The 16,660-nt window shown below is 35.5% G+C and overlaps 1 protein-coding gene across 10 annotated transcripts in view; it reads right to left on the bottom strand.

The window, feature by feature from the left end:
• The window catches only part of LOC131801382 (filamin-C-like), a 154,433-nt gene that overhangs the window by 30,859 nt on the left and 106,914 nt on the right, over positions 1-16,660 (bottom strand). The gene's annotated exons all lie outside the window — the stretch shown is intronic.

Below are 16,660 nucleotides of genomic sequence, written 5' to 3'. Positions count from 1 at the left end.
AAAGAAAAAAAAATGCCAGAAAAAATTGTTGTGTGATAAACACATACATACATGAGTATGTTCATTATATATACATTAGGTCATATAAATAAAGAAAGCAATGATTTTAGGCAAAAATATACACAATTATTTATTTCTTATTCTTAGAGCTTCCTCAAATAAATATCCTTTAAAAGTCCACGATAATAGGAGATACATTATTTATAAACCCCTCGTCCTTACAATTCCCCGTTTATAGGTCTGTGCATCCTAAAAGATATCATCTGTCCTTAGAGATATAATCGTTTATAGGTTTGTTGGTCCTAAGATAAATGTTCTTTTAAAAGCCACGTATTTAGATATGTAGACCCTTACAGATATTTTTAAATCCACGTATATAGGTCTTTAAGAAAATTTCTTCAAAACTCCAAGTTTATAGGTCTGTTCGTCTTTAGAGAAAATTTTCCTAAAAATCCAAGTTTATAAGTGTGTGGGTCTATAGAGAAATTTTCTTTAAATTCCAAATTTGTAGGTCCATGTTTTAAGGTCTGCTGCTCCTTACAGCAATTTCCTTTAAAAGTTCACGTTAATAGGCCAGTGGGTCCTTAGAGAAATTTTCTTTAAAAATTCACTCTTAGAGGTCTTTGGGTTCTTAGAGAAAATTCCTTTAAAAATCTACGTTCATAGACCTTCTGGTCTTTAGAGAAATTTTCTTTCAAAGTCCACGTTTATAGGAGTTTTGGTCCTTAGAATATTTATATTTCCACGTTTATAGGTCTGCTGGTTTATTGGTCTGTGGGTCCTTAGAGAAATTTTCTTTATAAATTTACGAGCCATGACCTATAAAGTCTGTGTGTCCTTAGAGGAATTTCCTTTAAAAATCCAGGACCTATAAAGTCTGTGGGTTTTTAGAGAAATTTTCTTTAGAAATCCACGTTTATTCATCTATGGGTCATTAGAGACATTTTCTTTCAAAATCCACGTTAATAGGTCTGTTGGTTTTTAGAGAACCCACGTTAATAGGTCTGTTGGTTTTTAGAGAACCCACGTTAATAGGTCTCTGGGTTTTTAGAGAACTCACGTTTGTAACTCTATTGGTCCTTAGAGAACTTTCCTTCAAAAATTCAAGTTTATAGGTTTGTGCGTCCTCAAAAAAATTTTCTTTAAATATCCGTAAAGGCCTATGGGTGCTTAGGGAAATTTTACTTAAAAATCCATGTTAATAGGTTTGCAGGTCCTTAGAGAAATTGTCTTTAAAAATCTACTTTTATAAGTTCATGGGTCCTTGGGAAAATTTCCTAAAAAATGCACGATTATAGGTCTGTGGGTCCTTAGAGAAATTTTCTTTGAAAATCCGCTATATAATGGCCAGAAGACCTATGGCCATTAGCGAAATATTTCTTAGAAGCCATGTACAGGTCGGTTTACCGCGTTTCTAGGTCTGTTGGACCCAATTTTTTTTTTGTATAAACCCTACATTTATAGCCATATTAAAGTTCAGATACAAAAAAAGACTTTCCAATCTACTTCAAATGCAAACAAGTAAAAAAGCTGTAAGTTCGGCCGGGCCGAACTTTGAATACGCTCCACCATTTGGAACGAATTTAGCAATTCTCAAAACAAATAAAATCCGTTAAAAATTATTTTAAAACTTTAAAAATACCGAATGTAGCTGTTACATTAGGGTCTATACGACGACATGGATCGGTATAGGTAACATTTGTCATAAGCCATTACAATATTCAAATGCGAAGCTTAAAAACAAATCGGTGATTAATGTAGTTAAAATCATCAAAATACCGATTTTCGGGAGTTACCGTTATATGGAGGCTATACGATGACATGGCCTGCACAGACATTTTTTTTTCTTAGGCTGTAGTATCCATTACAAACTTCAACTACCAAATTGGAAACAATTCCGGTAAATAATATCGCTAAAATCATCAAAATACCGAATATCGGGGCGTACCGTTATATGGGGGCTATATGGAAACGTAAACCTGCACAGACAATTTTCTGTATTAGGCTGTAGCATTCATTTCGAACTTCAAATACCAAATTTGAAACAATGTCGATGAATATTGACGCAAAAATCATCAAAATACCGAATTTTGGGAGGTACAGTTATATGGCGGCTATACCAAAACCTGGACTGACATGGTCCATTTTCAATACCAAAAGTCCTGCAGACATAATATACATTTAAGTGAAATTTTATCAATCTACATCAATTCGTTCGGAAGCTAGAGTGATTTCCACGGACGCATATTTCTAAAATGTCTAAAATGTATATTTCGAGATGTTACAAATGGAATGACAAACTTAATATACCCTCCATACTATGGTGGAGAGTATAAAAAATGGGAGAAAAAGGAAAGAAGGATGAAATGAAGACCAGTGAAGCTTGCGTCTCGGGTTGTGAAAACTAATTTCCATTGCAAATTTACAATTCATACCCAAGTATCGGTATTTTATGGATACAAATTTTGTTACCAACACCTGAATATTGGTGTTGCAAAAAAAAAAATATAAATAAATATGACTGTAATAAACACATACCTAACAACTTTTTATTGTTGGAAAACACTTTTACTATCTCGGCAACATACCAACATCCAACAACAACAAAATAATTCCACTTTGGAATTTTCATCACATCTCTACATAGAAATAACTCTCAACTTTGGTCAACAATGGAATGAAATGGTCATTCGCATTATCGAGTCGAGCCCATGCTACCTGCCTAGCCATCTAACTCAGACTCAATAACGAGTCTGGGTGGTTTTTGTTCCAATGAATTGAATGATGTCTGATTTATTGTTATTGCATGGCATTCATCACCACCAACCCCTCTCCCTCCGCTATCGCTTACTCCATGGCAAAGTTATCTAAACAACACTTTTCCTTTTTTTCATTTTGTCTCTTCGTGTTTTGTTTTTTATTCGAATATTTTTGTTATCTTTTTGTTTGTCATTTTGCACTATTATTTTGAACAACAATAGCGCGCTGGATGACAGTTAATTGTGTTTAAGAGAGTTGCAAAAAAGAGAAATAAACAACAACAACAACAAACAAACATTATTAGTTTGTTAACAATTTCATTAAACAATTATCTGGCGGTCATTGATAATAGCGCGTTCAATTTCGTAGAAATTGTATCAAATTGTGGTTTTATTTTTAACAACAAAAACTTATTGAAAAATAAAGCAACAATACATAATTGCATTCTGTGGCAATCGAGTTTTAATTGAAAATTGCCAGGCAAATCGAAAAAAATGTTGTTTTTGAAAGGTGGATACAATCGATTGTTCGAGTTATCAATATGTTGCGTTTTTTTTATTTCATTTGAGTTTGGACTGAAAGTTCACAGCTGGTGATAGTTGAAAGTTATTAAAGTTATGGATACGGTTTTTTTTTTTGTTAAATTATTTGAATTACGAGGAAACATGCATAATAATTAAAAATTATTTTCATTGGATATACATTGTTTTTAATAAGATGAAAATTCAGATCAAGAGCTATTGGCATGCAATATATTAACTAAATACAGGGTTGCCCATATTCGACGGACCCATGGGCCCATTCCAATCGACGAGGCTTGTCCGCAGGCAACGCAAGTCAATGCGAATAATCCGTTGTAAAGTGGACCGAGTCATGCCCAACTGCTGAGAACTGCGTTTTTGGGATGTTCTTGGGGACCTCTCAACACTGGCTCGTACGGCAGCGATATTCTCGGCCGATCGCCTTGGTCGACTTTTATATGGCCTCTTCGGATTAGAAAGAGCCTTACCAGTCGTAAATGTTTCTTATAAACGCTTAATGGTGTTCTTAGAAGGTGCACTTCTCACATTTTTTAATGTTTTAAAAGCACATTGAGTTTTCACAATTGACTTCTTGTAAATTTCAACTATTTCAGAGCGCTCGCGTGGCGTGTATTGGTTCATGGTAAAAATCTGCTTGGACTGACGCTTCAAACGCGATATGTCATTAAGCGATGTTACATCTCTGTCAAAAGTTATGGCGTTACCAGATGGGTCCGTCGAATATGGGCAACCCTGTATATGTTGGATGTTCATAATGTACATCATGCATTCTCTACCCTACATCATTAGGTTTGTTTTATACACTGTTGGTCTTCAAAGAAGTGTTCTTCTTTATTCATACAGGGTGAGATGAAAAAACTCAAACCAAATTCAGACTGCTGACATTTCTAAGCCAGAGAATTTTCCAAAAAAAAAAAGTTATTCGTGTTGGCTGAATAACCACAAGTGGATATCGTTAGAGCAAATGGAGTGACAAAGTTAAAATACCCTCCGTAGAATGGTGGGGCTATAAAAAAATAATTTTTCTGGTACAGCCTGGGGTTTTTATACCGCCATAAAATTAAATTTATTTTTCTCTTTCCAACACCTCGAAATTTGTATGTATATTCCTGATCAGAATAAAATTATGAGGCGATTTACCGATATTCGTCAGTCTGTCTGTTGAAACAACGATAGAGTCCACATTATTTAATCTAAAGCTAATCTACAGCTATATGTCTTGGCATGTTCTTGACATAACTACAGATTTCAGCCAGCCGAACGAAACACAATTTTCCGATCCATTCCATCCTTACAAAAATAGTACAATTAGGTTCCCTTTATCAGAATCCGTCACATACAGGGCAAGATGAAAAAATTGCAACCAAATAAGGACTGGTGTCATTTCTAAGCCACTCGTCCGACAACTGCTAAAATTATTCCAGAGACAGCTCATTGTAATGTTTACAAGCGTACAAAAGCATTTTGTTGAGAATTTTCCAGAAAAAAGTTATTTGTGATGAAATTCAAGCGTGTTAGTGTGATTTATTTATATTTGGCTGAAAACCCACAAGTTGCTATCGTTAGAGCACTCCAGCATTTAAATGTGAATAATTTTTTTGTGTCTCGTATCATCGCTCGTTACCGTGATACTGGTAGCGAAGCCCTATGTCAAGAAAGTGGACGGAAGAAAACAGCAACATCAAGAGAAATGGTTTGAACATCTAATGAAGCGACTTCATGGAAACCCAAATCGCAGTGGCCAAAAAAAGGCTCGTGAGCTGAACATATCGCAATATTCCATTTATAAAAAATTGAAAGATGAGCTTGGGGTTAAGCCATTGAAATTCAAAAAAGTGCAAGAACTTACACTGCAACTGAAAAAAAATAGACTCAAAGCAGCTAAAGAGTTGCTTCGCTTGTCCGAAAGTTGTGGACTGCCGAATTTGGGTTTCTCCGATGAGAACAACCAAAATGATCTTGCCAAAAGGTTAGCTAAAAATGTGCACCTTCGGTTGGCCACCAGAACACAAGCGCCGGTGATGGTGATGATGATCGTCGGTCTCCGCTCGTATTAGTCGACCGTAGTATCAGAATAAATGCCGAATATTATCGGGAAATTATTCTGGAGGGTGTAAAAGCCTTGGGCACATTTTGGCCGCAGACCTTGGACATTCCAGCAGTACGTGCGCACTCAACACGCGCCACCCAAGAATGGTTACACAATGAGGTTCCTCGCTTCATTTCCAGCTCACAATGGCCACCAAAATCTCCGGATACCAATCCCTTGGACTGGAGTATTTTGTAAAGCAAGGTTGGCACTAAAAACTTAATTTTTTTTTTACATGTTACATAAATTGTAGGCTTCTGCCCACCCCTAAATTCTAGCCCCATGCTAAATTTTGCTACGATTGGTCTATAATTGTGACCTGTAGAGAAACTACAAAATCAGTATTTTTTCTGTTTTTAGTCCATTTCAACAGTAGACTTCAATTCTGACCATAATCCCACTTCCATGCAAAATTTTCTGAGGATGGGGCAATAATTACGACATATAGCGTGTTTAAAATTTAAAATTGACCGGCAGACACACATACTAGATCGACTCATCTCGCCGATATAAGAAAATCCAAGTGTAACATCCCATGTCTAGGATCAATGTTTCGAGGCGTTACGTAATTGTTGGCCCAATCAAACATGTAATACCCCCAACACATAATGTTGTAGGGTATAATAAGTAAAAAGCAGCTAAATTCGGCCGGGCCGAACTATTAATATATTCCACCATTTAAAGGAAACTTGAACATTTTCAAAAAAAAAAAAAAAAAAGTACCACTTGAATGAGAACAGTTATATGGGGACTGTACGAAGACGTGGACCTGCATACAAAATTGTTTGTCATAGGCTGTAGTACCCATTAGAAATTTGTTACAATACCGAGTATCGGGAGGTACCGTAATATGGGGCCTATACAAAGACGTTGACCTGCAGACAACCCTTTTTGTCATAGGCTGTAGTACCCATTGCGAACTTCATATACGGAATTTGAAATAATTCCGGTAAATAATGTCGCTAAATCATCAAAATACCGACTAACGGGAGGTACCGTTATATGGGGGCCATACGAAAACGTGGACCGACATGGTCCATTTACGAGCTTAACCTGCCTACTTTTAAGGTATGCATACATGCAAAACTTTAGCCTTATATCTCAGTTCGTTCGAAAGATTTCAACAGACAGACGGACATCGATAGATCGTATTAGAATTATATGCTGATCCAGAATATATACACTTTGTAGGGTCTACTATGAATATTTTGAATAGTTGCAAACGGAATGACACAGCTAATATACCCTCCATAAAATAGTGTTTGTGACACAATACCAGTAAAGAATGCAAGGAAAGCCGGGCGGGCGGGGCCGACCGTATGATACCCAACCTTAATCTGGAGATCCGATGTAACATTAGTTTCTGAGATTATCTCAATCGGGAAGATCTCAGAAAATCGTTTTACAATTTTTCGAACAAAAAATGAAGACTTCCATAAAAATGAAAGTGGCTTCATCACAATTTTCTCTAAAATATGTATTTCAGTTTTTTCATTTGCTACCACATCATGTTCATTTTGCTACCATACATGAATGTTATCAAAATAATCATACATATCGTACAACCAACAACAACAGCAATAAAGAGAATCCCCCATGGCTGCTCATCTGTTTCATTGTTTAGTCGGCATAACTCGAATAAGGTTATGATGACAAAAATCAAAGGTTGAATGAAAACAACATTTTTTTATGTCTGAAGGCCTCGAAAAGTAACAGAAACAGAAACAACAACGACAATAAACAAAACAAAAACTGTCTTAAAAACCCGAAACACAAATAATGAAACATCACTATGACATAAGAGATGAATTATGTCGCTAAGTATGTATAGGTACATACATACGATTGTATCTTGATAATACAATTAAAACTTGTTTTTCGCGCAGCTCGGGAAACCGGCTTAAAGTAAAAGTGATTTCATTTTCCCCGGGACGGACAAATTTTATGCTGGAACAATTTAATGACTTTTAAATGTCACTGGTAATGGCTTCACCTTGATAGCAGGTAAGGGGCCTGAACGCTTGGATAAGAAAGTCATTTGGCAGAATTACAAGAAAAACTAATTTTTTGTTTTCGAAATTGAGGAAAATTTTTGAAATCTTTCATGCAGGGGAACATTAGTTTTGGCCTTAACTGTGAAATCAAGGACATACACCAATGTCACGATGTTCGTGTGGTAGTTAATAGCGCTTTCAGCTAAAATTATTTCTTACATAAATCTCTTATAATTCACGGCATTCTGCACTAAGCTAATAATTACACTCATGCCTCTTCCAAAGCTTACAAATTGCTTTTTATGGTCTTGCAATGCATAATTCCCGAGAATTCCACAAATTGGCGACTTAAAATATCATCATAACTTGCATGCATTGTCTCTCGGCCATGTATTTGTCTAATTACATCTCCATATTAGTTTCTGGCATAAACTGCAAACAATCTTTTGAATTCCATCTGAGTCAGCAAAAAAAATAAAATGTAAAACAGTTATTATTGTGAACACTTGTGACTCGGCTAGCTTCTCTAGAAAATAATGGTAATGGTTTCTCCAACAACCTGTAGCAATGTATTTACGGTAAATTCCATTGCCACGAATAGCTTGGCTCACAACAAGTTTGTGCTGACCACAAGAAGTCCTGATTTAGAATTTATGCTAAGATAAACTTGTTTTCCTCGCCATTGTTAAACGCTGACCACATTGGCAACTGGCTTACTCAGAGGAATTTTCTGGAACACATACAGGAAGCTGTTAAGTATACACTTTAGATGTAAGCGACTACTGTCGCTGCTGTCGGAAAAATATTTGCTGTGAATGCATTGGAATGCTAGAGGAGAAGCATTAGTTTTTATGAATATTTTCATGCACAAGTGTTATGGGTATGAGTTGGAAGGAATTACGAACATGATTTGGTTTTGAAAGTAAAGGAATTTGGTAACTGAAATATATTGCTCCTCATAAGCACGATAATGCTTCTATATGAGAATTCGAAATTTTTTTCCGGAAATTTATATAGAAGTGGTCTTCATGAATGTCCACAAAAAAGGATAGTAGTAGTAGTAGTAAAAACTTCTTTATTGAATAAATATTTTCAAATACAGTATGACATTAATAGATATTAAGAAGTTGATATTGGGATTGCGACAATGTTTTTAAAACGTCTGTCGCCTAGTTTAATAAATTCAAAGTTTTTCTTTTTTAGATAAAGGTGTTTAGTTAAATTCATTTATCAAAAGCTGCCTGTATTTATAGCTGACTTCAATGTAGTTTGTTAAGTCATTCCAGCCACTTTCTTCTTCGCCATTGAGTATCTTGATTATTTCCTCTTCATCAAGCGTTGGCTTTCTGAATGATCTCATTCTGAATTCTCGTAATACGGGACAAATTCCTAGAAAGTGCTGCATCGTTTCTACTTCCCGCATATTACAAAGCTTGCATTCTCTATTTCGGTCTCCTTGGTCAAATCTGTTGTATTCCAGAGGTATCATACCGCTACGCGCTTTAAAGATGCAAATGATTTTCTCTTCAGAGTACTTATCATTTAAATAGAGATGGCCAATATTTGTTTTTAGATGTCTATAAATTCGTTGACTCTGGCTATTTTCTTTTTTCCGTATATTTTCATTGTGGATTTGTAACTTTATGCATTTTATAATATCCTGACAGAAAGTAAACCAGTTGTTTTGAGAGGACATTACATGCGACCATTCCAAACTAAATGATTCAGCCAGTACCTTCAATTCCTTGGCCCAAAAAGTGTTCTTGCGATATATGAGTTGTGTAAGTTTTGAGGAAGCCTGTTTTCAGAATATTGAAACAGAGTTTTTCCGAGATAGTTGAGGTGTAGCCCCAGTGTATATATTTGAGTATCTTCAACATCCGTTTCCAGCATCAAAATGTGGTTTGGAGTAAAACTAGGAACTCTCAATATTCGTTTAAGAAAGAATCTCAATAATGTGTTAGACTCTTCGAAGTAAGTGAATCCCCAGACCTGGGCAGCATATGTTTGTATGGATCTACAAACTGCTAAAAACAGCTTCCATTTTGCGTTCATATTTATGTCTGCTTTACCAATAAATTGTTTCCATGTCGAGTTTATAGCATTTTTTGCCTCTTTATTCCGATTTTGTACGTGTTTTAGGAACTTCATTTTTGGTGTGAACGTCACGCCTAAATACTTAAATTCATTTGAAATTTTGATTTCTCTGCCATTATACATCCATTTTTCATGTTTGCTTAGTTTCCCTCCGTTTCTAAAGACCATTATTTCCGATTTGGATAAGTTTACTTCTAGGCACCAAATTTTGCAGTATGTTTCCACTTTATCTATCATTTTTTGGAGTATTGCAATATCATCAGCAAGAAGCACAATATCATCTGCGTACAAAAGACTTCTGATATTGATATTGTCCACGAAAAGTCCACCACCAATATGCTCGTGCAGATCGTTTATATAAAGTGCAAATAATAACGGTGACAATAGACAACCTTGTTTTACACCTTTTGTAGTTGGAAAGAAATCTGAAAGCTCTCTTCCATTCCATACTGCCGATTGGGTGTTATTGTATATTCTTTCTATTAATGTGACCATTTTGTATGAAATTCCCATTCTAAACAGCTTATAAATAAGTGCTTGTCTTGATATGTTATCAAATGCTGCTTTGAAATCGATGAAAAATGAGTATACTTTTTTCTTTTCTGCTAATTTGAGTTCGACAATAGAGGCAAGATTGTATATGTTGTCAACTGTAGAGTAGTTTCTACGAAAACCAGCTTGATATTCGTTCAAAATTTCATGTTTTTCAACCCAATTGTAGAGCCGTTCATTAATTATCCCCATAAAAATTTTTGCCGCACAGTTCATGAACGAGATTCCTCTATAATTAGATGGCTCATTAAAATCTCCTTTTTTATGTATCGGAAAAATTACCGTTTTTGTGAAAGAGGTATCAATATTTGTGCTCGAAAATATGTTATTATATACATTCAACAATTGAGTATGTAGTTGTTCTGTGCCATTTATATAAAATTCGTATGGAATCCTGTCTTCTCCGGGAGCTTTATTTCTTTTCACACATGCAAATATTTTTTCCAGTTCGGACATAATTATTGGTGTGTCCAAATCAACATCTTCCTTATATGTAGGCGCATAGTAAATGAGTGTGGATTCTTCGGAATTATTTAAGAGACTTGAATAATAGCATTTAAAGATTTCTGGGGTTATATTTATACCTACGAAGTTGCTTTCATTTCGAAGTTCTCTTGCCATTTTCCACCATTCTCCTGCGTTTCGTATGCTGTTTAGATTATTGCCGATTGATTTATAATATGCAGATTTACTTATATTACATATGTTTTTGTATTGGATTTGTGCGGCTGAATACCTTCTTTTGTCATCCAGATCTCCAGTTCTTCTATATATTTTGAGCAAATTAAAACTGTTTAAACGAGCTTTGTTGCATGTATTATTGTACCATTTTTGTTTTGCTTGAAATGTCGGCTTGTTTGAATATTGTGTGGGATATGACCTTGAAATCGCCTTACATATTGCCTCCAGGCATGACTGTGTTGTTTCTTGGATTACTTCCAAATTTATGTTCAATCTTCGTTGGTAGTTATTCTTATTATTCTCTTTCCAGATGAGTTTTGGCAGTAATGACATCTTTTCTTCTGTTTGCGAATAGGATCCAATATTTATCCTTACTAGAATCGGGAAATGATCAGACCATACCTTATCCTCCACTCTAAATTCTACAATTCTTTCTAGAGCTTCCTTAGATACTGCACATAAGTCATTCACAGAATCGCCTAATGTTGATATGTATGTGAGATCTCCTTCCTTATCGCCTTTTGTTATTCCGTTTAATATAAGCATATTGTAATCATCACAAAGCTGTATGAATTTTGAACCTTTTTGATTAACTATTTTGTCTTTTGATTTCCTTAAATCATATCCTGAGTAGAACTTTTTCCGGTATATATCTCCGATACTCTGATTCACTTCTCCAATTCTCGCATTGAGATCTCCTATTACTATCTGATTTGAGATGTCCGCGGTTTGAAATATTTGGCTCAGTTTTCTAAAATCGTGATCCCAAGTAGATGGCCTGAGGTATTGGGGTATAAGTGTATATACTTGTTCCTTATATTGTAATTTTATAATGAGCTTGTCATCTGTATGGATAATTTCGTATGAGACACCCATATCAATCATTTCTTGTTTGATGCCTATTATTATTCCACCAATTGCTCTTCCAAACCTATGGACCCTTATAGCAGGCTCGAAAACTAATTGATATCCGATAAAATATGTCTTGGCTCTTTCCATTTTTCCACTTTCTAAATGTGTTTCCAATAATAAAAATACTTCATATTGTGTTATATATTGAAAAAACGTTGGGTATAGATATTTATTTTCTAGACCATTTATGTTATATGATAGTATGGATATGCTTCTTGTTTCGTTTACGGGAGTTATGTGCATCAGTTTTTTGGATGAAAATCGTTAATCAGAGTACCATAATTTAAATTGATTGACTTTATAACGTCTCCATACAACTTAACGAGTTCCTGTTCTCCATCAGCGTTGCCAGATACAAGTTTGTTATCTGCATTCCATCTGAACCAACTGTCTTTTATTTTAATCCTGTCTTCTCTCACCACGACTTTATGTTGTTTGCTAACTGAAAGTAGGTTTTTCTTAAGTGTAAGAAAAGCTTTCTTATGTTGTTGTTTATTAGGTATCATATCCCTCTCTATAGAAATATTTGACCCAGCTAATTTTCTGGTATTCTGAAAAACGTCTTGTATTGCCTTTTCATTATCAAGCTCTAAACATATTCTAAAAAAGGATATGTTTGATAGTCTAAGGCACTGAAAAACTACGGTCGTTATTGAACTGGTATCACAATTTTAGAGTGGTTGGACTTTGAAATCGGCTGGACCTAATATATGGGAGCTGTATCTTAATATCGATTAGCATTACATTTTTCAAAGGAATTTTCTGTTGCAAATGATCTTCCGCAAACAAAAATCATTGTTGAAAAGTGCACATTATGAAGATGACATCGGATGAAACATATGTAACATATACAGGCTAAGATAAAAAAAATTACAAAAAAGTCAGACGCCATAATTTTTAAATTTTAATGAATGAAAGCAAAAAATGTCGGAAATACCATCAAATTTTAAAATAAGTTTAGATTTGTTCGAATTTGCACGAATTATCACACGCTGGCCGAATATTGCTCCCGGCGAAGCGCTTGCTTGAGTCGATCGACACCTTGGTATTTTTTTGCTTTCCAAAATACTCCAGACACAATGGTCCCACGGATTGGTATCCGGAGATTTTGGTGGCGCGTGCTGATTGCGATGGTGCTGAGTCCTGTTGGAATGTCCAAGGTCTGCGGTCAAATGTTTGCGTGCCCAAGTTTTAATACAACCTCCACCATATTTTTGCCATATTATTCGACATTTATTCTGATGCCACGGTCGATTAATACGGGCGGAGAGCGACCGGCGCTTGAGCTCTGGTGGCCAACAGAAGATGCACATTTTCAGCTGACCTCTTTGGCAAGTAAACACTATCATTTTGTTTGTTTACAAACTGCTGGACAACGAATGTTTTCTCATCAGAAAAAAACAAAATTCGGCATTTCAACACTTTCGGGCAAGCGAAACAACTCTTTACCTCTTCTGAGTCTATTTTCTTTCTGTTGCGGTGTAAGTTCTTGTACTTTTTGGAATGTCAATGGCTTTACCCTGAGCTAGTTTTTCAATATTTTTTTGATTTTGATATTTGATTCCGGACATCAGATACAGCTCGAAAATTATTCTGCCAAATTTTATCGAGATCAGTTCAGATTTATATATACTTTCGATGTGCAACTTCATCCGATTTTAGGGATAGATTTTTTCATATTTAACCGAATTTTTCAATTGGGTGAAATCGGTCCGGTATATCTATTGCTCCAATTAATATTTTTTAATGCTAATTGGCCACCAGAGATACGAAAGCCTCCGTCTTATTTGTTGAAAATCAGAGTTGGATATATTTCCCAAATTGTAACTACTCTAAAGCCATAATACACAAAAAATAACGTTCACAGTTTTTGTTAAGGAAGATCTAGGGTATCATATAGTCGGCCCCGCCCGACTTTTCACCATTCCTTACTGGTTACACTTGATTTTGTATTTTATGAGATATTTAATGTTGGAAAATAATTAAATAGACATTTCGCATTTTATAAGCTTCATGGTTATTCATGATGTTGACCTCTTTGTAGGGGAGGTACCAGAAGGAGTGGATCGATATTCACCATATTCACACCAGATCTTGCGTTAGTAGAAATATTGAGATATGACACATTTTCAGAGTATCGCATGTTTATTTCACATTTTATTGGAATTATAATAATTCAAAATTTTGCCCCTTAGTGTGGGAGGTACATTGTGGAATGGACCGATATTGTAAATGTTTGCCCCTAACATAGCATTAATACACATATTGGTATATTGGGATTTGCCAAAAATCTGATGATGCTTTCGTGGTCATTAAATTATTTTCTGTGAATATATTGACCTTTTATGTGGGGGGGGGAGGTGTCTACCAGATGTAGTGGACCGATATTTTCCATCCCCGAACTCAGTCTAATTTTTATAGTAATATTACGATGCATGAAGTTAGGACCAAATGGCATACTTCCTTCGAGAGTTGTCGTGTGCACCAGCCAGACGGATGGACCTCCCTTGATGGATTTGATCCAAAGGTACGCAGCGGCTAAACATTTTGGCCGTATCAAATGATATATGTCCTCTGTAGCCATGACCATATAAAAATGCAATGCTTCATAGGAGGAATGAATACTTTTCATTGATTTTTCTTCCCATGGATGAGATTGATAAAATTTCAATGAGATTTCATTGGCCATGGACTGAAATTTTAAATATTTCGTTTTGTTCTGAATAAGTAAGAGGATAAAAATGTAGCAAACTAAGCCACTGATTTTTTAAAAAAATAATGAAACAGTATTTCCCAGGCAATAAGAACTGAGGGGACTTCGAAGTCGAATCTGTTCAAAAATGAAACGATTTCACATCCCTTATACTAGCCAGTGAGTTACCTTATGGCGGAGGATAAAATTAAGTGACTTTATTTATCAAATTAATATTTGGGACTGATGAGAAGAGAAGATCTATTTCAAATGAGTTTTACATGATATGAAATAGCACATATAGCAAAAGACTTCGGCTAACCTCGGTAAACAATACATAATGTAAACGTACACATAATGTAAACGTACACATAATGTAAACACACTGTTACATGCTTTCTTTTCTGTTGAAAAACGGCCACTAGTGTGTAAACGTCCAACAGAGAGAGAGAGACTCGTTATGAAGCACGTACTCGACATACAAGCATGTGTATGACGGCATATGAGCCAAGCATTGACTTTTTTATCTTAGACTTATATAAGACTTTGTGTTGTGATAAATGGTAAGATGTAAAAGAAAGTTGAATAAAAGATCAAATATAAATGTAGATCAATTGCAATTTATAACAAATGAGGAAAACTCAAAAGTCGGGCGGGCTCGACTATATGATGCCCTACACCAATATGAAAGATTTTATTTTAAGTATATCATACAACCTATCAACATTTGGCTTTAGAGCAGTTATAGTTTGCTATAGAGTGCATGATATTACTTGGAGAAGGATTATATTAAACAAGTAAAAAAAAAAACAGTAAGTTCGGCCGGGCCAAACTTTTAATACCCTCCACCTTAGGAAATGAAGCAAAAACCATTAAAATGCCGAATATCGGGAGGTACCATTATATGGGGGCTACACCAAAACGTAGACCTATAATTACAATGTTTCGCCACACGAACTAGGACCCATTATGACCCACAAATACCAATTTTTAGACAAATCAGTGAAAAAATGTGGCAAAAACCATCAAAATACCGAATATCGGGAGGTACTGTTATATGGGGGCTATACCAAATCATGGACCCATACATGCAATGTTTTGCCACCGGAGCTGGAACCCATTATGAGCAACAAATACCAATTTTCAGACAAATCCGTGAAAAAAGGTTGCAAAAATCATCAAATTACCGAATATCGGGAGATACCGTTATATGGGGGCTATACCAAATCATGGACCCATACATGCAATGTTTCGCCACCGGAGCTGGAAACCATTATGACCCACTAATACCAATTTTTAGACAAATCCACGAAAAAATGTGGCAAAAAAACTAAAATACCGAATATTGGGAGGTACCCTTATATGGGGGCTATACCACAACGTGGACCTCCACATGCAATGTTTTGCCACACGCTCAGGGATCCGTTGTGACCTACAAATACCAATTTCCAGACAAATCCGTGAAAAAAATGTGACATAAATCATCAAAATACCGAATATCGGGAGGTACCGTTATATGGGGACTATACCAGAACGTGGACCGATATATCTCATTTTCAATACCAACCATTCTAGACACAATGTAAATAGCTCTACTAAATTTTGGCGCTCTACGTCAAATAATGTGGGTTGTATCGTGATTTCAACAGACAGACAGACGGACATCGTTAAATCGACATAGAATTTTATACTGATTATGAATGACGAATATTTAAGGATGTTACAAACGGAATGACAAAGTTAATATACCCTCCTTTCGAAGGTGGAGGGTATAAAAATATATAATGGAAACGAACGTCCCGAAATTCACTCCATTTGGGCTGACATTAGCCATTATTTGCACAATAAACCTGAAATCGGATGAAAGGATATATGTGGGAATAATATCCAAATCTTAGCCGTTCTCGATAAAATTTGGCAAAGATATTTCCGGGCTTTTTTAAGATATCAGGTACTAAATATCATTATTGTCGAATGTATATTACGAATGTGAGAGACTTAAGCTCCCAATCGGATGAAACATATATATGGGAGCTATAGCTATATCTGAACCGATTTTCTCCGAATTCGATGTACTTGCTTAAGTCAGTCGGATATGCCAAAATTCAGATCATTTGGACTGATATTGGCTATTTGGTGTACAATTAACCTAAAATCAATTGAGAATATATCCGGGAGCTATATCCAAATATGAATCGATCTTGACAATACAATAAACCTGATATCTGATGAAAATATATTTGGGAGATATATCCTAATCTTAACCGATCTCGATAACACTTGACAGAGGTATTTTCGAGCAGTATCTGATATTTCGCATGTGATGGACTTAAAACCACAA

The sequence above is a fragment of the Musca domestica genome, unplaced genomic scaffold (genome assembly GCF_030504385.1).
Source record: "Musca domestica strain aabys unplaced genomic scaffold, Musca_domestica.polishedcontigs.V.1.1 16, whole genome shotgun sequence".
Lineage (NCBI taxonomy): Eukaryota > Metazoa > Arthropoda > Insecta > Diptera > Muscidae > Musca > Musca domestica.
This window is presented reverse-complemented; position numbering and strand designations above follow the sequence as displayed.